The 23,276-nt window shown below is 38.3% G+C and overlaps 1 protein-coding gene and 1 long non-coding RNA gene across 2 annotated transcripts in view; one reads left to right on the forward strand and one right to left on the reverse strand.

Annotated features, from left to right (window-relative positions):
• Window positions 1-3,818: 3,818 nt before the first annotated feature.
• LOC133552535 (uncharacterized) lies at window positions 3,819-17,297 on the reverse strand. Its single transcript, XR_009806728.1, has 3 exons — window positions 17,212-17,297; window positions 5,425-5,474; window positions 3,819-4,411 (listed from the first exon to the last, which is right to left on the reverse strand). It is a non-coding gene; the product is annotated as an uncharacterized LOC133552535 (long non-coding RNA).
• A 33-nt stretch (window positions 17,298-17,330) lies between these two features.
• LOC133552520 (LHFPL tetraspan subfamily member 2a protein-like) overlaps window positions 17,331-23,276 on the forward strand; it is a 58,047-nt gene continuing 52,101 nt past the window's right edge. Inside the window, exon 1 of the mRNA XM_061899757.1 lies at window positions 17,331-17,389. The gene's annotated coding sequence lies outside the window, so the exon portion shown is untranslated. The remainder of the gene's footprint in view (window positions 17,390-23,276) is intronic.

Genomic DNA, 23,276 nt, shown 5'->3' on the forward strand with positions numbered 1-23,276 from the left:
AAGAGTGGATCGATAGATCAACAGGCAGATCGGTGCGGTGTCTTCAGTAATGCGGACGCTGTTTTGATCCGTTGTGGTAAAGAAGGAGCTGAGCCGGAAGGCAGAGCTCTCAATTTACCGATCGATCTATGTTCCCATCCTCACCTATGGTCATGAGCTTTGGGTTATGACCAAAAGGACAAGATCAAGGGTACAAGTGGTTGAAATTAGTTTCCTCTGATGGGTGGCGGGGCTCTCCCTTAGGGTGAGAAGCTCTGCCATCCAGGGGGAACTCAAAGTAAAGCAGCTGCTTCTCTACATTTCGAGGAGCCAGATAAAGTGGTTCGGGCATTTGGTCAGGATGGCACCCGAACGCCTCCGTAGGGAGGTGTTTAGGGCACGTCCGACCGGTAGGAGGCGACGGGGAAGACCCAGGACACGTTGGAAAGACTATGTCTCCCGGCTGGCCTGGGAACGCCTCGGGATCCTCCGGGAGGAGATGAAGGAAGTGGTTGGGGAGAGGGAAGTCTGGGCTTCTCTGCTTAGGCTGTTGCCCCCGTGATCCGACCTCGGAAAAAGTGGAAGAAGATGGATAGATGGATAATCACAGGTGATTACTCGCTTGCATAATTGAAATTAGTTTAACAAAAAACTCAACATTTGTACTTGACAGAAGTGTAAGGGTGTATTTTTGTGTGCTTAAGCGTGACAGTTCAAGTTAAAGTACTAATGATTTTCACACACACACACTAGGTGTGGGGAAATTTGTCCTCTGCATTTGAACCAGCCCCTTGTTCATTTGATATTAACCCAATCAACAAAAAAACTGAATCAATTGATAGACGCGACATGATATACATGTTTTCTTTTAAATAGTCACATAGTTTAATGATCACAGTCCAGATGAAATTGTTGTACTGAACGTTCTTTAGTACCAGGATGTCCAAACACAACAGATAGTCGCCTAGTGGTTAGAGTGTCCGCCCTGAGATCGGTAGGTTGTGAGTTCAAACCCGGGCCGAGTCATACCAAAGACTCTAAAAATGTGACGCATTACTTCCCTGCTTGGCACTCAGCATCAAGGGTTGGAATTGGGGGTCAAATCACCAGAAATTATTCTCGGGCGCAGACACCGCTGCTGCCCACTGCTCCTCTCACCTCGCAGGGGAGGAACAAGGGTGATGGGTCAAATGCAGAGAATCATTTTGCCACACCTAGTGTGTGTGTGACAATCATTGGTACTTTAACTTCAACCAAAATATACAGACCACAACGCACATTTTGATTTATGATACTGTAGTTAACTCAGTGGCGTTATGGTCATTTTATTATCATCTCAATGGATGTTTCCGGGTGTCTCAATTGAAGATTATAGATTTGATTGTTTTCCGGAATTTTTAATTTTTTTTTATTTATTTGCGGTGTACACCAGTGGTCCCCAACCTATTTGTAGCTGCGGACCGGTCAACGCTTGATAATTTATCCCGCGGCCCGGCGGGGGGCGGGAGGGGTGGTGGGGGTGCGGTGGGTGTTTTTTTTTTTTTTTTTCTTTGTCATGAAAAAGGGAGGTTTTTGTCATGAAAAAGGGAGGTTTTCTTGGTTGGTGCACTAATTGTAAGTGTATCTTGTGTTTTTTATGTTTATTTAATAAAAATAAATAAATACATTTTTTTATAAAAAATTATTCTGCGGCCCTTTACCAATCGGTGGTTGGGGACCACTGGTGTACACGGCATCCAAACTTCAAGTGCAATACAATGTTTCACCTTTCATAGGGGATGGGTTTATTGCGGCCTCTGGGGCACGTAAGAACAAAAGTACTTAAAGTCGATGGGAGAATACGCAGAAGGCCAGATTTGTCAGGGAATTGCCCACATTTAAAGGTTGGTCCACATAAAGTGTGCATCTTGGATGAAGACGCGCAGTGTCAGACGTGCACCTCTTTTAATTTAAGCACGTCGGAGAACAGGTACCCTTAGCGAACAGTGCCAAAGTGCTCGACTAGTATCTAAAAAAAAAAAATCTGGACCGGAGTATCAAACTTCACTCCACTTTATAAAATAAGAAGATTCCCCGTGGGATACATTGTGCTCGATTATACACTGTGCGTCATCAACATTTATTTATTAGGAGCTCGTCGCGGGTACTGAGATAGTCTCTAACCTGCAACCGCTCACAAATATCCCTACGTGTCCACTCAAGACTGCTGGGCAAAGGCGGGTAGTGCCACGCTACATTTACTCTGTTAGATATTCTTAAGCAACTTTTGGGGATAAATTGTACTTCTCAGAGTAGTTTAATGCGACATACTTTTTACTTGAGTATTTTTTTGATAAACTAAGGTTACTTTTACTTTGTTCCATTGAGTTTCCCAATTTATTCTCTGACAATCTTGTTTAAAAAAAATTACAAATAAAAAATGTTACTTTTTTTTATGCATATTCAACACGGGCTTCACGGTGGCAGAGGGGTTAGTGCGTCTGCCTCACAATACGAAGTTCCTGCAGTCCTGGGTTCAAATCCAGGCTCGGGATCTTTCTGTGTGGAGTTTGCATGTTCTCCCCGTGAATGCGTGGGTTCCCTCCGGGTACTCCGGCTTCCTCCCACTTCCAAAGACATGCACCTGGGGATAGGTTAATTGGCAACACTAAATGGTCCCTAGTGTGTGAATGTGAGTGTGAATGTTGTCTGTCTATCTATGTTGGCCCTGCGATGAGGTGGCGACTTGTCCAGGGTGTACCCTGCCTTCCGCCTGATTGTAGCTGAGATAGGCCCCGAAGGGGAATAAGCGGTAGAAAATGGATGGATGGATGGATTCAACAACACCCATGCTGTAATACATAATGTATGCCAGGACAGTTGTTGGCGATGTAACTACCCTTCCTGTTAGTTTACATATTGTTTCTTCATGCAGCCCCATTGCGTTAAGTGTTTTCTGCAGGCATAGATATCAAGGAGCTTTATTTGTCATACCCGTACACATTTGCACATATACGGTACAAAATTTAGGCCATCATAGTAACCTAGATAAAGTTAAAATTAAAGTAAGTACCGCTGATAGTCACATACACACTAGGTGTGGTAAAATTACCCTCTGTATTTGACCCCCCCCCCTTGTTCCATCCCCTGGGAGGTGAGGGGAGCAGTGAGCAGCAGCGGTGGCCGTGCTCGGGAATGATTTTGGTGATTTAACCCCCAATTCCAAGCCTTGATGCTGAGTGCCAAGCAGGGAGGTAATGGGTCCCATTTTTATAGTCTTTGGTATGACTCGGCCGGGGTTTGAACTCACGACTTACCAATCTCAGGGCGGACACTCTAACCACAAGGCCACTGAGCAGGCAGATAGCTATCGTCTGTAGTTTACACGAGGTGGCAGGTGTGCCACCACGCCGCCATATAACCCCAGACTCCAGTCAGCCATGAACAATAGGATGCAGCTGTATATCAACTTTACTTCATTTATTTAGGCAGCATTGTACCTACTATCATAACACCTTTCATCAACACTATTATCAAATGTATTACAGACAGTTTGTAAGTTTTTTTTTTCCCCCTGTAAGTTTACTTTAGGGCACGGGTCGGCAACCCAACAGGTTGAACGAGCCATATTGGACCAAAAATACAAAATACAAATCTGTCTGGAGCTGCAAAAAGTTTAAAGCCTTATGTAAGTGTTATAAAGAAGGCAACACATTAAGTAAGAGTCTCAGCGGCTTAAATAACTCCTGGAAATTACTGGCTTAAAACTGCCAAAAGTGTAGATGTGTGTGTCAAAGTTAAAGGAAACGACAGGCTGTCTTCTTCTAATGGATTTATTACAATATTTGCAAGCTGGGTAATGTTTGCTGTGGTCTGGAACAACATGGCAGACAATCAGCATATATCACATACAGATAATGTGTCATGAGACACACAAATATAAATTAAATACACAGAGGACATAAGTAAAGGAAATTAAATTAACTCAAATTCATTCATTCATCGGCGGTCACTCGAAGCGAGTATGACAATCCTCCTGGTAGGGGGGTATGTATCCCTTCATGGAGGATGCCTGTGCGTGACTTTGTTTAACGTGGGGAGACTGGTGCACAGACAGTCACCACATACACGATCCTTGACAGATCCGGGTCAGGGTCCAGTGGCATGGAGTCCAAGACGACTGGGGACCCTTTTCTGCTGCAGCCTTCATCTGCCATCCCAGCCGTTGTGACACTCCATAGGTTTGGCAGTCATCCTCCACTTGTTCAACCGTTGAGGTCTTGGGTCGTTATTTCCCCATAACTGAGCCCACATGGATGTGGGGGTGCCTTTTTCCGCCATCGCAGTCGTTGTGGTTAAAACATCTATCGTCTTCCGCCTGCTCCGCTGTTGCGGTCTTCAGCGTATCCCTGGCTTGGGGGCAGTCAAGTACCAGGCCTTTGCCATGGGCCACCTGGGGTAACAGTAGTAAAGGGGTTAACCTCCTAGTGCCCCAAGACCCCATAGAGGAGCCTCTACGACCAGGTGCACTTTACGTCATGCCCAGAACCTAAACATACCTACAAACAAGGCATAATGATGCAATATGTACATACAGAAAGCCTAAAGAGCATGTTAGCATGGATTATTAGCACTCCATGCAAGTCAATAACATCAACAAAGCTCACCTTTGAGCATTCACGCACAGCATAAAATGTTTGGTGGACAAAAGGAGACAAAGAAGGAGTGGCATAAAACAAGTCTTTCTGTGGCAGCGACGGAGAATGCTGTACACGTAAACCAACTACGGTGAGTTCAAGGACAGCCAAAATAAGTAGGACAAAACAGCACTGGCCTAATACTCATCAGTGAAGCATAAACACAAACATGTTAAACAGTGGTCTTTCTAACAATTAGGAAGGTTTGTGTCATGTTTGTCCGCCTACAGAAACCATATTAAAAACAACAAATGTATTTCCCCCCCATATTTTTAAAGAATTTAAAAAGCTCTAGGGCAGGGGTAGGGAACCTATGGCTCGTGAGCCAGATGTGGCTCTTTTGATGACTGTATCCGGCTCTTGGATAAATCTGAGCTGACATTGCTTAACATGATAAGGAATAAATGATTCCACTTGTAATCACAGTGTTAAAAATAACGTTCAAAATATAAAACATTCTCATGCTTTTTTATGTTCAAGAAGTTGCGTTAATGGTAAGAAGTAATGTATTTATTATTTGTTAGTGTGGGGCTTGCCCTCCAGGGGGTTCTTCAGACCACCAAGCACCGACATTAGAGCCTGTTTCAGGGTCACAATATTGTTTTATTTTTCAATAAGTCTCTGAGTTGCTTTCCAGCAATTTTATTGTTCTCTTTCGTTCTCGCTCACACTCTGCCACCAGCCCCAACCCCGTCTCTACTCCTGGTTGCTGCTTATAACAGAGTGACAGGTGATTAGAAAACAAGGCCCGGGTGGGCCATCTACGCACCTGTCGCTGATTTCGAGGCCGGTCCTGGCACACCCCGCTTTGCTTCAGGCCTGCGGGCCACACCCCCTCCACAGTTAATTTCAGAATAACAATGTTATTACAAAGAATAAGAGATCTATTATACTCTAGAAATGTTGGTCCTACTTAAAAATTCACGCTTTTAGTTGTGTTCAGTGTTAAAACGATACTATATGGCTGTTACGTAAATGCATTTTAAAATATTTGGCTTCTTGGCTCTCTCAGCCAAAAAGGTTCCGGACCCCTGCTCTAGGGCGCCACTAGGGCGGTGCTAAAGAGCCAGATACACTTTGGAAATGAACTTGTCAGTTGCAGTTGCAGGCAGGCACAGACGAAGAATAAGAACTAGGCAACAGAACACAGGGAAGTTTGACTCATGAACGTCTGACTGAGCGATGTCTGGGATAAAATGGCAGCCAAATATTTAATTGTTACATGGTCTATATAAGATGTCTATGACTGTAAGTGTATCATAAACACAAACACTACAGCAGTGCTGCTGTCCTCCATCTTTGTTTTCTCTGTGATGTACACATTTAAAAGCCATCATATGTTCTGTTTTTTTTTTTAACATTTATACAGAAACATGTCTTTTTCCAAAAAATGTACACCCATTTTAAAGCGTGTTTAATGACAAAGAGAAGAAAAAACATTGGCCAAACAGCATTTGTTTACACCTAAATCCTAGATTATTTTCCTTCGTTGTCATTACACCGGCCCCTTTAACGCCGTCTTAACCTTTTTATAACTCTTTCTCTGCCCAAACTGTAGCTGAGCGTGAGCCCCACAACTCTCACACGTTGAGCTTCCTTCCTGTGTTAGTAGTGAACAATGGCAACCGAAGCCACAGATTGTTGTTGAAGATTGTTACTTTAGCCAAAAATAGAACAAACACATTCCTTAAATATTACAATAAAAATGCAGTATAGAAAAAAATACCGGCAGCAGTAAAGTTAAGATTAGGGGTCTCAGACATGCACCATTATTTTGCGCCCCCCCCTTAATATGAATGTTTAATGTTAGTGCGGCGCGTGAGTTTTATATGAATGGCGCTTGACAGCGTTGTGTTATGGCGCTTGATAGCGTTGTGTTATTTGGGTCCAAATAGGCTCTTTCAACGTTCTGGGTTGCCTACCCCTGCATTAGTGGAAAAGCGGCAAATGAGTGAAAGCGACAGAGACGTTGCCATGGAGTCGAAGGTTTTCTTACGTGCCTGGCTGCAGTCACATGCGACACCTGTCCGTCAGTAATAACAGTCCCCGATCACCTGGACCAATTCAAACCGTTATTTTTTTTTTTTTTATTGTTTACTTTGCATTGCCTCACACGATGAACACTACATATATTTCTGTATGAAGCCTGATAACACTACGGGAGCCGTCACTTTTTTGCGCTCGCTATCCCGGTACTTTCCCGGCTATTAACCGCCGACTGCCGTGTTGCTGTAGGGAGGAAATGCGGAACCACACATATTGCGGAATTAACATTATTCTTTATGCTTCTGCTAAATCGAAATATACTCCACAACCCCAAACATGTCTTTTTTTAAGCCTGCAGTGAAGAGAAAGATTTGTGATGAGCAAACACAATTCCAGGAAAAGTGGGACATGCAATATTTCTTTGTTGAGCACAGGGGAACCCCAACTTGTCTAATTTGCACAGAAAAAGTTGTGGTGCGCAGGGAATACAATACCAGTGGGATGTTCCAAATAAGTGTTTGATGAGCATTCCTTACCTTTATTAGTATTTATTGCCACCTTTCCCAACTTCTTTGTCACATGTTGCTGGCATCAAATTCTCAAGTTAATGGTTATTTGCAAAAAAAAAAAAATGTTTAGCAGTTTGAACATCAAATAGGTTGTCTTTGTAGCATATTCAACTGAATATGGGTTGAAAATGATTTGCAAATCATTGTTTTCCGTTTATATTTACATCTAACACATTTTCCCAACTCATATGGAAACGGGGTTTGTAAGCCGCTCAATGATAGGATAGGTCTTTATTGTCATTGCACAAGTACAACGAAACTGATTCCCTTCAACGACATGTGCGATTTTTGATGACCTCCTCTGAATCCGAATCCGTGAGAATCAGCTTTGGCTGACAATTTTCCACATGACAGCTTAAACATGCTATCGTCATGTTTATGCATACTTTTTATGGCAGAAAAAGAAGCCGCAGTGCTGGTCCAAAGGTGCAGAGAGCTTTGCAACACAGCACATTACTCATTGACACTGCAAGATGTCAACAGTAAACACTCAGTCCTTTCTAGAGTGCGTCTGCACTGTCTATTTATAGTGAAATCCACGCTGTTGTAACACATGGCTTGGCATTGTCTTGCTGAAATAAGCAGGGGCATCCATATTGTTGCTTGGATGACAACATATGTTGCTCCAAAACCTGTATGGACCATTCACTATTAATGGTGCCTTCACAGATGTGTAAGTTACCCATGCCTTGGGCACTAATACACCCCCATACCATCACAGATGCTGTTTTTTGAACTTTGCGCCTATAACAATCCGGATGGTTATTTTCTTCTTTGTTCCAGAGGACACCACGTCCACAGTTTCCAAATACAATTTAAAATGTGGACTCGTCAGACCACATAAGACTTTTCAACTTTGCATCAGTCCATCTTAGATGAGCTCGGGCCCAGCGTAGCCAGCAGCGTTCTTTGGTGTTTTTGATAAATGGGTTTAGCTTTGCATAGCAGAGTTTTAACTTGCACTTTCAGATGTAGCGACCAACTGTAGTTACTGACAGTTGTTTTATGAAGTGTTCTTGAGCCCATGGGGTGATATCCTTTACACACTGATGTCGGTTTTTGAAGCAGTACCGCCTGAGGGGTCAAAGGTCTGTAATATCATGGATTACGTGCAGTGTTTTCTCCAGATTCTCTGAACCTTTTGATGATTTTAGGGACTGTAGATGGTAAAATCCCTAAATTCCTAGCAATAGCTCGTTGAGAAATGTTGTTCTCAAACTGTTCGATAATTTGCTTACAAATTGGTGACCCTCGCCCCATCCTTGTTTGTGAATTACTTAGCATTTCATGGAAGCTGCTTTTATACCCAATCATGGCACCCACCTGTTCCCAATTAGCCTGCACACCTGTGGGATGTTCCAAATAAGTGTTTGATGAGCATTCCTCAACTTTATCAGCATTTATTGCCACCTTTCCAACCTCCTCTACACGTGTTGCTGGCATCAAAATCTAAAGTTAATGATTATTTGCAAAAGAAATATATTTATCAGTTTGAACATCAAATAGGTTGTCTTTGTAGCATATTCAACTGAATATGGGTTGAAAATGATTTGCAAATCATTGTATTCCGTTTATATTTACATCTAACACAATTACCTAACTCATATGGAAATGGGGTTTGTATATATATATATATATATATATATATATATATATATATATATATATATATATATATATATATATATATATATATATATATATATATATATATATATATATGCATATTGACATGCATTGAGCTGCTGACCCCATTTAACTGCATTCATATCTATTGGCCCACATGTATAATATTAATGTTAAAGTAACTAAGAGTTTACAAATGGACCCAATAAGGATCCATTACTATTAACTATCTGTCATTTAGCTGGGGACACCCTACAACTACCTTAATAGGCGTGCCCCACTGTATGTATTTATTTGTAAAATTCCAAAACCGATGAAGTTGGCACGTTGTGTAAATTGTAAATAAAGACAGAATACATTGATTTGCAAATCCTTTTCCACCTATTTTTAATTGACCAGACTGCAAAGACAAGATACTTAGGATTTGAACTGGTAAACTTTATGTTTTTGCAAATATTAACTCATTTGTAATTTGATGCCTGCAACATGCTTTCAAAAAATCTGGTACAAGTGGCAAAAAAAGACTGAGAAAGTAGAGGAATGCTCATCAAACACTTATTTGGAACATCCCACGGGTGAACAGGCTAATTGGGAACAGGTGGGTGCCACGATTGGGTTTAAAAGCAGCTGACAATGAAACGGTCAGTCATTTACAAATAAGGATGAGGAGAGGGTCATCACTTTGTGAACAAATGTTTATTTTTTTCCTTAATTACATTTTTGTGATTTAGGCTTTTTTGTTTGCTTTTTGTTTGTTGTGTGATGTGTGTAAGACATATTTTCCATTGTCTCAAGATTTTATTTTTAAAATATAACAACTTTTTTTTTTTTTAAGGCTGTTTGAGGTTGGAATTACCACTCACTTTAATGTGCTGAGAACCAGTGTTCTCACTCGGGGACATTTTTGTAGCATAGCTTGTTTTGTTAGTTTTTTTCCAAAAGGTGTAATATGACCAGAAATAGACAAAAAGAAAATGTCCACTGCCGAAAACGTTAGTTCTCACGACATAAAGACCCTCTGTAGAACTTACTAACGCACTGTTGAAAATACAACACTCTGGTCTGCAGCTTCTCAGTGACCTAAAAAGCTGGCCAAATGGCCATGAAACTTATATCATTCTGCATTATTTAACACGACGACTGTTGATCATTACATTTATTAGTTATCTTTTAACACATATCTGTTCTTATTTATACACGCACGCACGCACGCACGCACACACACACACACACACACACACACACACACACACACACACACACACAAACACACACACACACACACACAAGATATGGTTTATTGACCTTCAGCAAAGGGCCGATGTAGTGTTCCGTCTGTTCTGGGTCATTCCAGTTTGAGGGGGATTCCAGGACACACACACACACACACACACCTACATACACACACACACACACACGCACACGCAGGCACACACAAACACACACACGCACGCACATTTTATTAACTGAGTCGAGTCAAAGTGCAGAAAAACGCCTCTAATCTACAGTTCAGCAAAAGATTCAATCAGGGGTCACACTGGTTTAATGTAAACGTGCATTGTTATACAACCTAATGCACAACCAAGCATAACAACTAAAATATTCTAATTTTGTATTGAACATTGTAATAAATGTTAAAAAAATAATATCATGCCCATAGTTTATGTTTTGTTTTTGTCATGTTTGGTGTTGTTTTTTTGGACAATTGGTTCGCTTTTGCGCTTCCTTGTTTTTCTCATTTCCATGCCAACTCATTAATTTTCACCTGGCCCTCATTTCACGACCCTGTCCTCAGCCCGCACACCTGTTTGTAATGATCATGGTTATTATTTAAGCCACAGTTACTAGGTAGTCAGTCTGGCAACTTTACCCATATTCCTCATTTGCTTCATGCCATGCTATGCTGTTCGTTTTGTCCACGCCACGTAAGTTTTGTTGTTCATGCCACAGCGCAAGTGTTTTTGTTCATGTTTATAGTTTGTAGCCATTTTACTAGTCTTTTGTTTTTTCATAGCCCAGTGTTTGTACCTCCTTGTGAGGCCCTTTGTTTGCCTTTTTTTTTTTGCTTCCTTGGTTTGTAGTTTGTTAGTAATGAATAAAAATGTACTCATGTTCACGTCTGGCTCGTGAAAATTTCCCTTTGCGTTGGAAAAACAAACTATCCCATAGTCCAAGTCCTGACAAATAATGACCAAAAAATCATCAGCCCGGAGGTTGGGTCTTGGGTGCAGTTGGGTGTTCCAACAGGACAATAGCCCCAAACACAGGTCAAAAGTGGTAAAGGATTGGCTAAATCAGGGTAGAATTAAGGTTTTAGAATAGCCTTTCCAAAGTCCTGACTTAAATGTATGAACAATGCTGAAGAAACAAGTCCATGTCAGACAACCAACACCTTTACCTGAACAGCACCAATTTTGTCAAGAGGAGTGGTCAAACATTCAACCAGAAGCTTGTGGATGGCTACCAAAAGCGCCTTATTGCAGTGAAACTTGCCAAGGGACATGTAACCAAATATTAACATTGCTGTATGTATACTTTTGACCCAGCAGATTTGGTTACATTTTCAGTTGACCCATAATAAATTCATAAAAGAACCAAAACTTCATGAATGTTTTTCGTGACCTACAAGTATGTGCTCCACTCTCTCTATCAAAAAAAAAAAAAAAAAAAAAAAAAGAGTTGTAGAAAGTATTGGAAACTCAAGACAGCCATGACATTATGTTCTTTACAAGTGTATGTAAACTTTTGACCACGATTGTATTTGTTTGTTTCTTTGACTTATGATTTCCTAACAAGTTGTCCATCAGATGTTGTGTAGATAAAATATAATCAAATGCATGGATAACTGTGTAAAAATACCACAATGCGATGATACAATAATATTCATATAGTGGCTGTTAGATGCGGCCCACTGAAGGCAGCCATAACTGCAAAGTGGCCCTATTAGTAGTTCCATCATCCATTTTCTACCGCTTGTCCCTTTTGGGGTTGCGTGGGGGCTGGAGCCTATCTCAGTTGCATTCGGGCGGAGGGCGGAGTACATCCTGGACAAGTCGCCCTCATCACAGGGCCCCTATTCGTAGTTGTAGTAGTAATTGTATTAAATAATAATTGTAATACGTTTTAATGATTACATTAGTTGATCTGATGGAATAACATATTGTATAGGGCAGTGGTTCTCAACCTTTTTTCAGTGATGTACCCCCTGTGAACATTTTTTTAATTCGCGTACCCCCTAATCAGAGCAAAGCATTTTTGGTTGAAAAAAAGAGATAGAGAAGTAAAATACAGCACTATGTCATCAGTTTCTGATTTATTAAATTGTATAACAGCGCAAAATATTGCTCATTTGTAGTGGTCTTTCTTGAACTATTTGGAAAAAAAGATAAAAATAACTAAAAACTTGTTGAAAAATAAACAAGTGACTCAATTATGAATAAAGATTTCTACACATAGAAGTAATCATCAACTTAAAGTGCCCTCTTTGGGGATTGTAATAGAGATCCATCTGGATTCATGAACTTAAATCTAAACATTTCTTCACAAAAAAGGAAATCTTTAACATCAATATTTATAGAACATGTCCACAAAAAAATCTAGCTGTCAACACTGAATATTGCATTGCTGTATTTCTTACATTCATGTTTTGTTGAAGTATTATTCAATAAATATATTTATTTTTGAATTGTTGCTATTTTTAGAATATTTAAAAAAAAATCTCACGTACCCCTTGCCATACCTTCAAGTACCCCCAGGGGTATGCCTCCCCCCATTTGAGAACCACTGGTACAAGGTAATTATTATCCTAATATTACATAATTAATATTGAAATCATTATTCATAATTTTTAATACATCCATATGGAACTGAAAAAGTATTAAATCCCTGTTTGTCCTAAAGCAAAAAAGTGACACATAACTTACAATAAAGGCTTTAAAAGTTGTTTAAACAAGGCATTGGCGAACTCCTTTAATTCCTGTTTGTCGTTGTGTTTGCACCTAAACACGGCAGATGTTGGTGACCTTTAGCATGCGCACAATTGAGTTAACACAACAGCATCACAGCAGTGTGAGTGAAGTGCACTTTCTCCTCTGGTGCTGTTGGCTCTTCTCATATCTCCTAGAAAAGGAAGTTTGTGGTTGCTATTTATCATCGTTGTGTTTTCCTGTAGGGTGTAAATGCACGCGCACCTCTTGTGCACATGAAGCATGTTTGTATGTGGCAATTGTATAACTTTAGAGGCCACTGAGTTTGAAGGGCCACGAGCGGCGACACTGAGATGGTCTTTAACGCTACTCTGTTAGCGGGGGAGCTTCACATGAGTTCTGCAGCAGCACAAATTGCATCACATGGACTGAACCCATGATGGTTCACGTAATAGACTACGAGACAATCAGCATTTTTTTTTATTCTCCGCAAGTTCATAAATTTCACATTTTTGTTAATGTACAACACTTTTTACATACATGTAACCTACTTTTTTTTTTTTTTTGCTCTGCTGGTTTACGTCACCAGTGATTCAACAGGCTGATACCCTGATTTACAAAATAGAGGAATAAGGTCACGTTTGAAAGGAAACAATGACAGCAACATTTTTGACTTGAAAAAATCCTAAAGATTTTCTTTTTTAATGTAGGTATTTAAAGCCCTAATATTATGACTTTATTACTAATGGTTCTCATATCACAATTATATCCATGTCAAATGACAACTTTAGTCCATCAATACTATACACCAGTACTTGCCAACCCTCCCGGATTTTCCGGGAGACTCGCGAAATTCAGCGCCTCTGCCGGAAACCTCCTGGGACAAATTTTCTCCCGAAAATCTCCCGAAATTCAGGCGGAGCTTGAGGCCACGCTCCCTCCAGTTCCATGCTCCATGCGGACCCGAGTGACGTGTCGACAGCCTGTTTTCACGTCCGTTTTCCCACAATATAAACAAAGAGCCTGCCCAATGACGTTATAACTGTAGAATGATCAAGAGCGAGTTCTTGGTTTCATATGTGGGTTCATTGTTAGGCAGTTTCATTAACGTCCTCCCAGCCCAGTAACAACACACAACAACAGCAGTCATGTTTTCATCTACCATAAAGCAGTTCGTCTGCAGTAAACAGCAATGTCGTGACACTCTTAAACAGGACAATACTGCTGTCTACTGTACATAAAATAGAATAGAATGTAGAATAGAATGTACTTTATTGATCCCTGGGGGAAATTCAGCACCACAGTTCGCTCACAATAAACAATGATAATAACAAATAATATAATATATATATTATATTATATATATAATATATTAATAATATAAATATATTCTACATATATTCTACATTTAAGTGCAGCCAAGGAACATATGCATTATACATATATATGTTTGCTGTCAGTATGAAGGACCTACTGTGTCGTTCCGTGTTACATTTTGGGAGTCAGAACCTTCCACTGAACGTGCTCATTCTCTCTGCAAGGTCCGAGTGTAGTGGGTGGGAGGTGTTGTCCATAATGGCTAGGAGTTTTGCTAGACTTTTTCTCTCTGACACCACCGCCAGAGAGTCTAGCTGTGCATGCATATGGTTAGAAAATTAGTGACAGAGAATATGGACAATTCAACCCTTAACTCAACAATGAGTAGATAAGTGTTATGTGTGTGTATATGTGTAAATAAATTAACACTGAAATTCAAGTATTTATTTTATATATATATATATATATATATATATATATATATATATATATATATATATATATATAATATATATATATATATATATATAAATACTTGAAGGTATGCCAAGGGGTACGTGAGATTTTTAAAAAAGTATTCTAAAAATAGCAACAATTCAAAAATCCTTTATAAATATATTTTTTAAATGATAAATAAATGATAAATGGGTTGTACTTGTATAGCGCTTTTCTACCTTCAAGGTACTCAAAGCGCTTTGACACTACTTCCACATTTACCCATTCACACACACATTCACACACTGATGGAGGGAGCTGCCATGCAAGGCGCCAACCAGCACCCATCAGGAGCAAGGGTGAAGTGTCTTGCTCAGGACACAACGGACGTGACGAGGTTAGTATTAGGTGGGATTTGAAACAGGGACCCTTGGGTTGCGCACGGCCACTCTTCCACTGCGCCGCGCCGTCCCTGGTTCGTTTGAATAATACTTCAACAAAATATGATTGTAATTTCATAAACTGTGGGCAAAAAATACAACAATGCAATATTCAGTGTTGACAGCTAGATTTTTTGTGCACATGTTCCATAAATATTGATGTTAAAGATTTATTTTTTTGTGAAAAAATGTTTAGAATTAAGTTCATGAATCCAGATGGATCTCTATTACAATCCCCAAAGAGGGCACTTTAAGTTGATGATTACTTCTATGTATAGGAATCTTTATTTATAATTGAATCACTTGTTTATTTTTCAACAAGTTTTTAGTTATTTTTATAACTATTTTCTTCGAAATAGTTCAAGAGAGATCACTACAAATGAGCAATATTTTTTGCACTGTTATACAATTTAATAAATCAGAAACGGATGACATAATGCTGTATTTTACTTCTTTATTGCTTTTTTCAACAAAAAATGCGTTGTTCTGATTAGGGGGTACTTGAATTAAAAAAAATGTTCACAGGGGGTACATCACTGGAAAAAAAAAGGTTGAGAACCACTGCCCTATACACCATGACATTATTGACTTTATGATCATTAAATCATCACATATTCTTTGATATTATGGCTTTATTCTTGTCTAATAATGTTGTCATGATATTATTTCATTGTGCTTGAAAAATATTCGTTATTGTATAATGACTTTATTCTCTTAAATCAATTACTTAATTATACTTTATTCTTGTAAAAATGTATTATAATACTATACTTTAGATTTACACATTTTCTTTCTCCTGTTTATTGGGAATTTCATCTCCCAATAATTATTGTATTGTGTCAAAATCTGAATTTTCCCTTAACTGCATAACATCCATTATATTTATGTTAACCCCATTCATGTAAAAAAAAACTATTGTGCACTATTACTTCTATATCATACAATTTTGACTTCAATCATCCTTTAATATTCCAATTTTATTCTCGTAAAATTTTGCAAAAATAAACGATTTACCTAATTACATGTCATTTTTGAGTGAGGTAATGTGAGATAAATAAGATTATTTAATTTTCAATAAGTTCAAAATGTTTATCATGATTATGTTCTATTATGCCTTAAACAATTATAAACTATTTTCCTAATGGCATGACATTATATCCATATTTATTTTATCTCAAAATTCTGTGGCTTTCCTTTTAGAAAATTTTGACTTTATTCTTATATTATTCCAATTGTTCTCTAGTAAAATTATAAGTTTATTAAAATTAAATTACACATGTTATTACACTTTTAAAATAATTTAAACTGTTTAGTCAGATTACATTATTTCTATATTTATTTAGCTTTATTCATATAATATAAATGCCATTTTTTTATCATCATAAATCTAGGGTTTTGATCTCATAAAATTTGGGCTTTATTCTTGTAATATTCCAATTTTATCGTCATAAAATTCTAACTTTATTTGCATGATATAACACATTTTTATCACAACTTAAATAAAAAATAAACTCTAGATTTGCATCAGCATTGTCCACACATTTAAGTCAGGACTTTGTGAAGGTCATTCTAAAACCTTAATTCTAGCTTGATTTAGCCATTCCTTTACCACTTTTGATGTGGGTTTGGGGTCATTGTCCGGTTGAAACAAGTCCATGTCAGAAAACCAACAAATCTAGCTACTGCACCAATTTTGTTAAGAAGAGTGGTCAGAAATTCAACTAGAACCTTGCCAGAAGACTGTGAATGGCTACCAAAAATGCTGTATTGCAGTAAAACTTGCCAAAGGACATGTAAGCAAATATTAACATTGCTGTTTGTATACTTTTGACCCAGCAGATTTGCTCACATTTTCAGTAGACCCATAATAAATTCATAAAAGAACCGAACTTCACGAATGTTTTTTGTGACCAACAAGTATGTGCTCCAATCACTCTATAACAAAACAATAAGATATGTAGAAATTATTGGAAACTCAAGACAGCATGTGTATGTAAACTTTTGACCACGAATGTGTATATATATATATATATATATATATATATATATATATATATATATATATATATATAGATATATATATATATATATACATACATATATATATATATATATATATATATATATATATATATATATATATATATATATATATATATATATATATATATATATATATATATATATATATATATATATATATATATATACCAGTATATTATTTAACTTTATTATCTGAAATTAAAGTTTTACTTACCGGTAAAAGGAATGGTGATTTAATATTGCAAAATACGGCTTCATTCATATTTGTTTTTCAGCGTGTCTTTGCTTGCTCTGACCAGTAAAAAGTTTTTTTGTTTTTTTTTTCCAGTTGTTGCTGCCTGGGACTGGAAGTGACACAGGTGGTGCAGCTTCAAAGGGGCCAAAGAGTGAAGGTGAAACCAAAGAATTGAACAAGTTGAAAAACGTATTCGGGTGTTACCATTTACTGGCCAAATGTGCGGAATATATACTGCACTGCAATCTACTAATACAAGTTTCAATCAATCAATCAATCATGGATGGATGGATGGAAACAAAGTTGTAGATAGGCAACAAAGAAAGAAACTAACAGCAGAAAAAGGAAAAAAGTCATTTTGCAGCAAGAAAAGAGTTTGGATCTTGTGAGGAACGCTGATAATGGTTAACTTTTTACTCTCGGCTGATAAAGGTCAGGCTTCTTGCAGGTCACATGCTCTCTTTGGAAACAACACAACTAAAGATTTTAACATCTGAAAACGGGTTTAAAATATTACATCAATCAATCAATCAATGTTTACTTATATAGCCCTAAACCACTAGTGTCTCTAACTGTCAGGTGCAAACATCCTCTCTGTGTGTGTAAAGTCAATCTAGTATTAATCTTATTTTTTAAGGGACGACAGAGTTGCTGCATTGTGTGTGCCGCTTTTTAGCCTCCACACCCTCGTCTGGGCCAATCACAGCTCATGTTGCACAACAAGCACACTGTCCCTATTTTGCAAATTTGTTGGACAAACATGGCTTATCCACCCAAAAACTGATATTGTTGATAACAAGATTTAGTTCTCTCTCTCTGTCTCTCCTCTTGTTTACATACTATATTTAGTGCATGTCACTTAATATCACTCAAACAATTGTATGGAAACATTGATAGGAATATTTGTGTTTGCCTAGAACGGGGGTCGGCAGCCTGCGGTTTTAGAGCCGCATAGCGTCGGCCTAGTGGCTCTCTGGAGCTTTTTGAAAAATGTATGAAAAAAGGAAAAAACATTGGAAAAATAACTTTTTTTGTTTTAATATGGTTTCTGTAGTAGGACAAACATGAACCAAACCTCCATAATTGTTAGAAATCACACTATTTATATTAAACATGCTTCAGTGATTAGAGACTATTTAGCGAGCATCGTTTTGTACTACTAATTTTGGTAGTCCTTGAACTGTTTACATGTGCAACTTTCTCTGACTTTGTAAGAAGTCTTTTATGGCTGCATTTACGATCGTTGTTTGTGTGCCATGTTGTTCCAGACCACAGCAAACGTTACCCAGCTTGCAAAGATTGTTATAAATCCATTAGAATAAGACAGCCTGCCGTTTCCTTTATTTTGGACACAAATCTATACCATATTTCAAATAGTTTTTGTAAAACTGTGGACGTCGTGTCCTCCGGACCAAACAGGAAAAGAACCATCCGGATTGTTATGGGCGCAAAGTCCAAAAGCCAGCATCTGTAATGGTATGGGGGTGTATTAGCGCCCAAGGCATGGGTATCTTACACATCTGTGAAGGCACCATTAATGCTGAAAGGCACATACAATTTTTGGGGCAATATATTTGGAGCAATGTGTTTTTCATGGACGCCCCTGCTTATTTGCTGTAGTTTATCCGTTAAACAGTGCTCAATACTAGAGTGGAGAAGCATGTTCCTTAGGTCAGGAAAAAACACATGTAGGCTATTTCATCCATTCATCCATCCATTCCCTTTGGGGTCTGGTGTCTATCTCAGTTACAATCGGCCGGAAGGCGGTGTACACCCTGGACAAGTCGCCACCTCATCGCAGATAGACAGACAACATTCACACTCACATTCACACACTAGGGCCAATTTAGTGTTGCCAATCAACCTATCCCCAGGTGCATGTCTTTGGAAGTGGGAGGAAGCCGGAGTACCCAGAGGGAACCCACGCGTTCACGGGGAGGACATGCAAACTCTACACATCATTAGCCCGGGATTGAACCCTGACTACTCATGACCTTCGTATTGTGAGGCAGACGCACTAACCCCTCTTCCACCGTGAAGCCCAGGCTATTTTATATATATATATATATATATATATATACATATATATATATATATATATATATATATAATTAGAGAATTAGAATATTGTGATAAAGTCCTTTATTTTCCGTAATGCAACTGAAAACATGAAAATGCCATACATTCTGAATTAATTACACATCAACTGAAATATTGCAAGCCTTTTATTATTTTAATATTGCTGATTATGGCATACAGCTTAAGAAAACTCAAAAATCCTATCTCCAAAAATTACAATATTTCCTCAGACCAAGTAAAAAAAAAAGATTTATAACAGCAAAACAAAATCAAACATTTCAGCTCATTTGCATTATTGGGTCTGGTGTGTTTCAGCTTCTTCTTCACAATACCCCACAAATTCTCTATGGGGTTTAGGTCAGGAGGGTTGGCAGGCCAATCGAGGACAGTAATGCCATGGTCAATACACCAGTTACAGCTGGTTTTGGCACTGTGAGCAGGTGCCAGATCATGCTGGAAAATTAAATCATCATCTCCATTGAGCTTTACAACAGATGGAAGCATGTACACATACATTGACTCTGGACTTGATGAAACAAGGTGGACCAAAACCAGCAGCTGACATGGCTCCCCAAACCATTGCTTACTGAGGGAACTTCCGTTGTCTAGAGTTCAGAAGTGGCTTGACCATGGGAATACGGCTATTGAAGCTGTATCTGTTGAAAAGCTCTATTGAGATGATGATTTCATGATATATATATATATATATATATATATATATATATATATATATATATATATATATATAAGTCTTGATTGGAATATCCAGAGAATAGTGCTCAATACCGTGGTAGAGCGCAATATGTAGGTGTGGGAAAAATCACAAGACTGCTTCATCTCTACAGAACTGTTTCATGAGGGCTTCCCTCAATCATCAGGAGATTTTAATGGAAGCATTCACATACAATGGTTTATATAGGGCACAGAGTGGGTGGGTACAGGCAGGCGTAGGGGCGTGGTGATTGGCTCATATGTTACCTAGGAGGTGTTTCCGTCTGTGGCGGCATGTTGAAATGATTTCACTGCGCTTGTTGAGGGATGATAGATCCGTATGATATATAATAAATAGTTTGTCTTTTAAGCATAGGTTGCATCTTTTATTACCACTGTTGTAAGGTGTGCTGGATGCAAGAATTTGCCATGTTATTGAATAATCAACATTATTGTCTGATCGACAAACACTTCCCCAAAGGCAACACCCTAAGAAAAATATTCAACAAGAACAACATTAAATTGAGCTACAGCTGTATGAATAACATACAACAAATCATTTGTTGTATGTCTGATCGACAAACACTTCCCCAAAGGCAACACCCTAAGAAACATATTCAACAAGAACAACATTAAATTGAGCTACAGCTGTATGAATAACATACAACAAATCATTTCAAACCACAACAAAGTAATTGCAAAAAGACTGCCCACCCCCAGACTAAACGATTCTGAAACCAATAAGGAATGTAACTGTCGCAAGAAACCTGATTGCCCTCTTAACGGAGAGTGCTTACAGACATCAGTCGTTTACCAAGCAAAGGTAACACGCAAGGACATTAACACATCTGACACGTACGTAGGATTAATCGAAGGAGCGTTCAAAACAAGATGGAATAATCACAACGCCTCCTTTAGAAACCAGACTTTGCGGAATTCTACAGAACTCAGCAAACACATTTGGAACCTCAAAGACAATAATGTTGAATATCCAATAACATGGCAAATTCTTGCATCCAGCACACCTTACAACAGTGGTAATAAAAGATGCAACCTATGCTTAAAAGACAAACTGTTTATTATATATCATCCAGATCTATCATCCCTCAACAAGCGCAGTGAAATCATTTCAACATGCCGCCACAGACGGAAACACCTCCTAGGTAACACATGAGCCAATCACCACGCCCCTACGCCTGCCTGTACCCACCCACTCTGTGCCCTGTATAAACCATTGTATGTGAATGCTTCCATTAAAATCTCCTGATGATTGAGGGAAGCCCTCATGAAACAGTTCTGTAGAGATGAAGTAGTCTTGTGATTTTTCCCACACCTACATATATATATATATATATATATATATATATATATACATATATATGTATATGTATAAATATATAGACACCAAACTTTTATTGTTGTGCGTGAGTGCATGAAAGTTGAGCTTTGTTGATGTTATAGACTTGTGTGGAGTGCTAATCAGGCATATTTGTTCACCGCATAACTGCAAGCTAATCGACGCTAACATGCTATTAAGGGTAGCTGTATGTACATATTGCATCATTATGCCTCGTTTGTAACTATATTTGAGCTCCTTTAATTTCCTTTAAGTGCTCTTAATTCAATTTATATTTGCATGTCTCATGACACATATTATCTGTATGTAATATTGGCTGCAATTCAGATTAGTAGTTTGTGTGCCATGTTGTTCCAGACCACAGCAAACGTTACCCAGCTTGCAAAGATTGTTATGAATCCATTAGAAGAAGACAGCCTGCTGTTTCCTTTAACTTTGTCACACACATCTATACCTTTGGCCATTCTAAGACAGTCATTTCCAGGCGTTATTTCACCCTCTGAGAGGCCTCCGTTTTACGAATGTTTTCCAATGTTATAAAAATGTGTAGAATAAATATTACATTTCAATATTTCTGTCAACTAAGATTTGCGTCATCCTGCGACACATAGTCATTTTTATAGTTGGCTATTATAGCTAATATAGACACTTATATCATGTGTAACACTTATATTCATTATAACACTTATATAAGGCTTTTAATTTTTTGTTGCTGCAGACTGATTTTTTTTTTTTGTATTTTTGTTCCCTTTAATGTTTTGGGTTGCCGACCCCTGGCCTAGAATATGTTTCCTGTATTGCACTGTGATTAAAATCGCAAAATAATTCAAAGATCTTGAAACATTTAAAGTAAAAAGTATCAATATCTGTATCGGCGATTCTGGCCATGCATTTACTTGATATCGGATTGATACCAAAATGCATAGTATCACATTTAGTGAGAGAGGGAGAGTTCTATATGGACAAATTAACACCCTTGTCCAAATGTGTATCGGCCTATTTAATCCCACTTGTAGTCCCTAAAGCGAAAAAAACAGATGCTTGTAAAAAAGCGTTACAATCAAATAAAGGCCTATTAGGTGACAAAATGTGGAATTTGGCTTTTTTTATTTTTTTGTAAGGGGGCACAAAACTGCATGATGCATCAGCAAATCTTTTAACGTCCATGTTGCTACTTTTGTCTCGTTACTACATATCTATGGCCAAGTGGAATGATACCCATAGAACACCACCTGTCCTAAGGGTGTGTACACAATCTATGTTTTGTCAACAGGAGTTGATTAGAAAAAAAAAAGAAAAAAAAGAAAATCCAAATGCAACCTTTCCTTTCCTGCACTGGGTTCTCATCAAAGGGTGAGCACTTATTTTTGCACTTGTATGACATATGAGGATGTTCAAAATGGACTTTAAAAATATTTTACAGTTATTGTGTTTTTATGATGTTCGCATGCTATTTCTATTTCCATTATTTCCTATAACAGAACTTATTTTGGATCGTAAAATCTTTGAACAAATCCAATGGTGTTCAACATTCCACTGTACATGGTGTATGTTCATGATTGAGCCACTGGAGGCCGCTCTAGCACATTGTTTATTAGTATCATCTCATCCACTGCATAAAATTCCATCCATCCATTTTCTACCGCTTGTCCATTTTGGGGTCGCGAGGGGTGCTAGAGCCTGTCTCAGCTGCATTCGGGCGGAAGGTGGTGTACACCCAGGACAAGACGCCACCTAATCGCAGGGCCAACACAGATAGACAACTTATTAACTTTTTTAAAATAACTTTATTGGTATAGAATTCTCTTAAAAACACAACTTTGATTCCACAATATTACAATTTTTGTTCGATTTATGTAGAAATGCAACTTAATTCTTATTTTACAACTGGAAAAAT

The sequence above is a fragment of the Nerophis ophidion genome, linkage group LG01 (assembly GCF_033978795.1).
Source record: "Nerophis ophidion isolate RoL-2023_Sa linkage group LG01, RoL_Noph_v1.0, whole genome shotgun sequence".
NCBI lineage: Eukaryota > Metazoa > Chordata > Actinopteri > Syngnathiformes > Syngnathidae > Nerophis > Nerophis ophidion.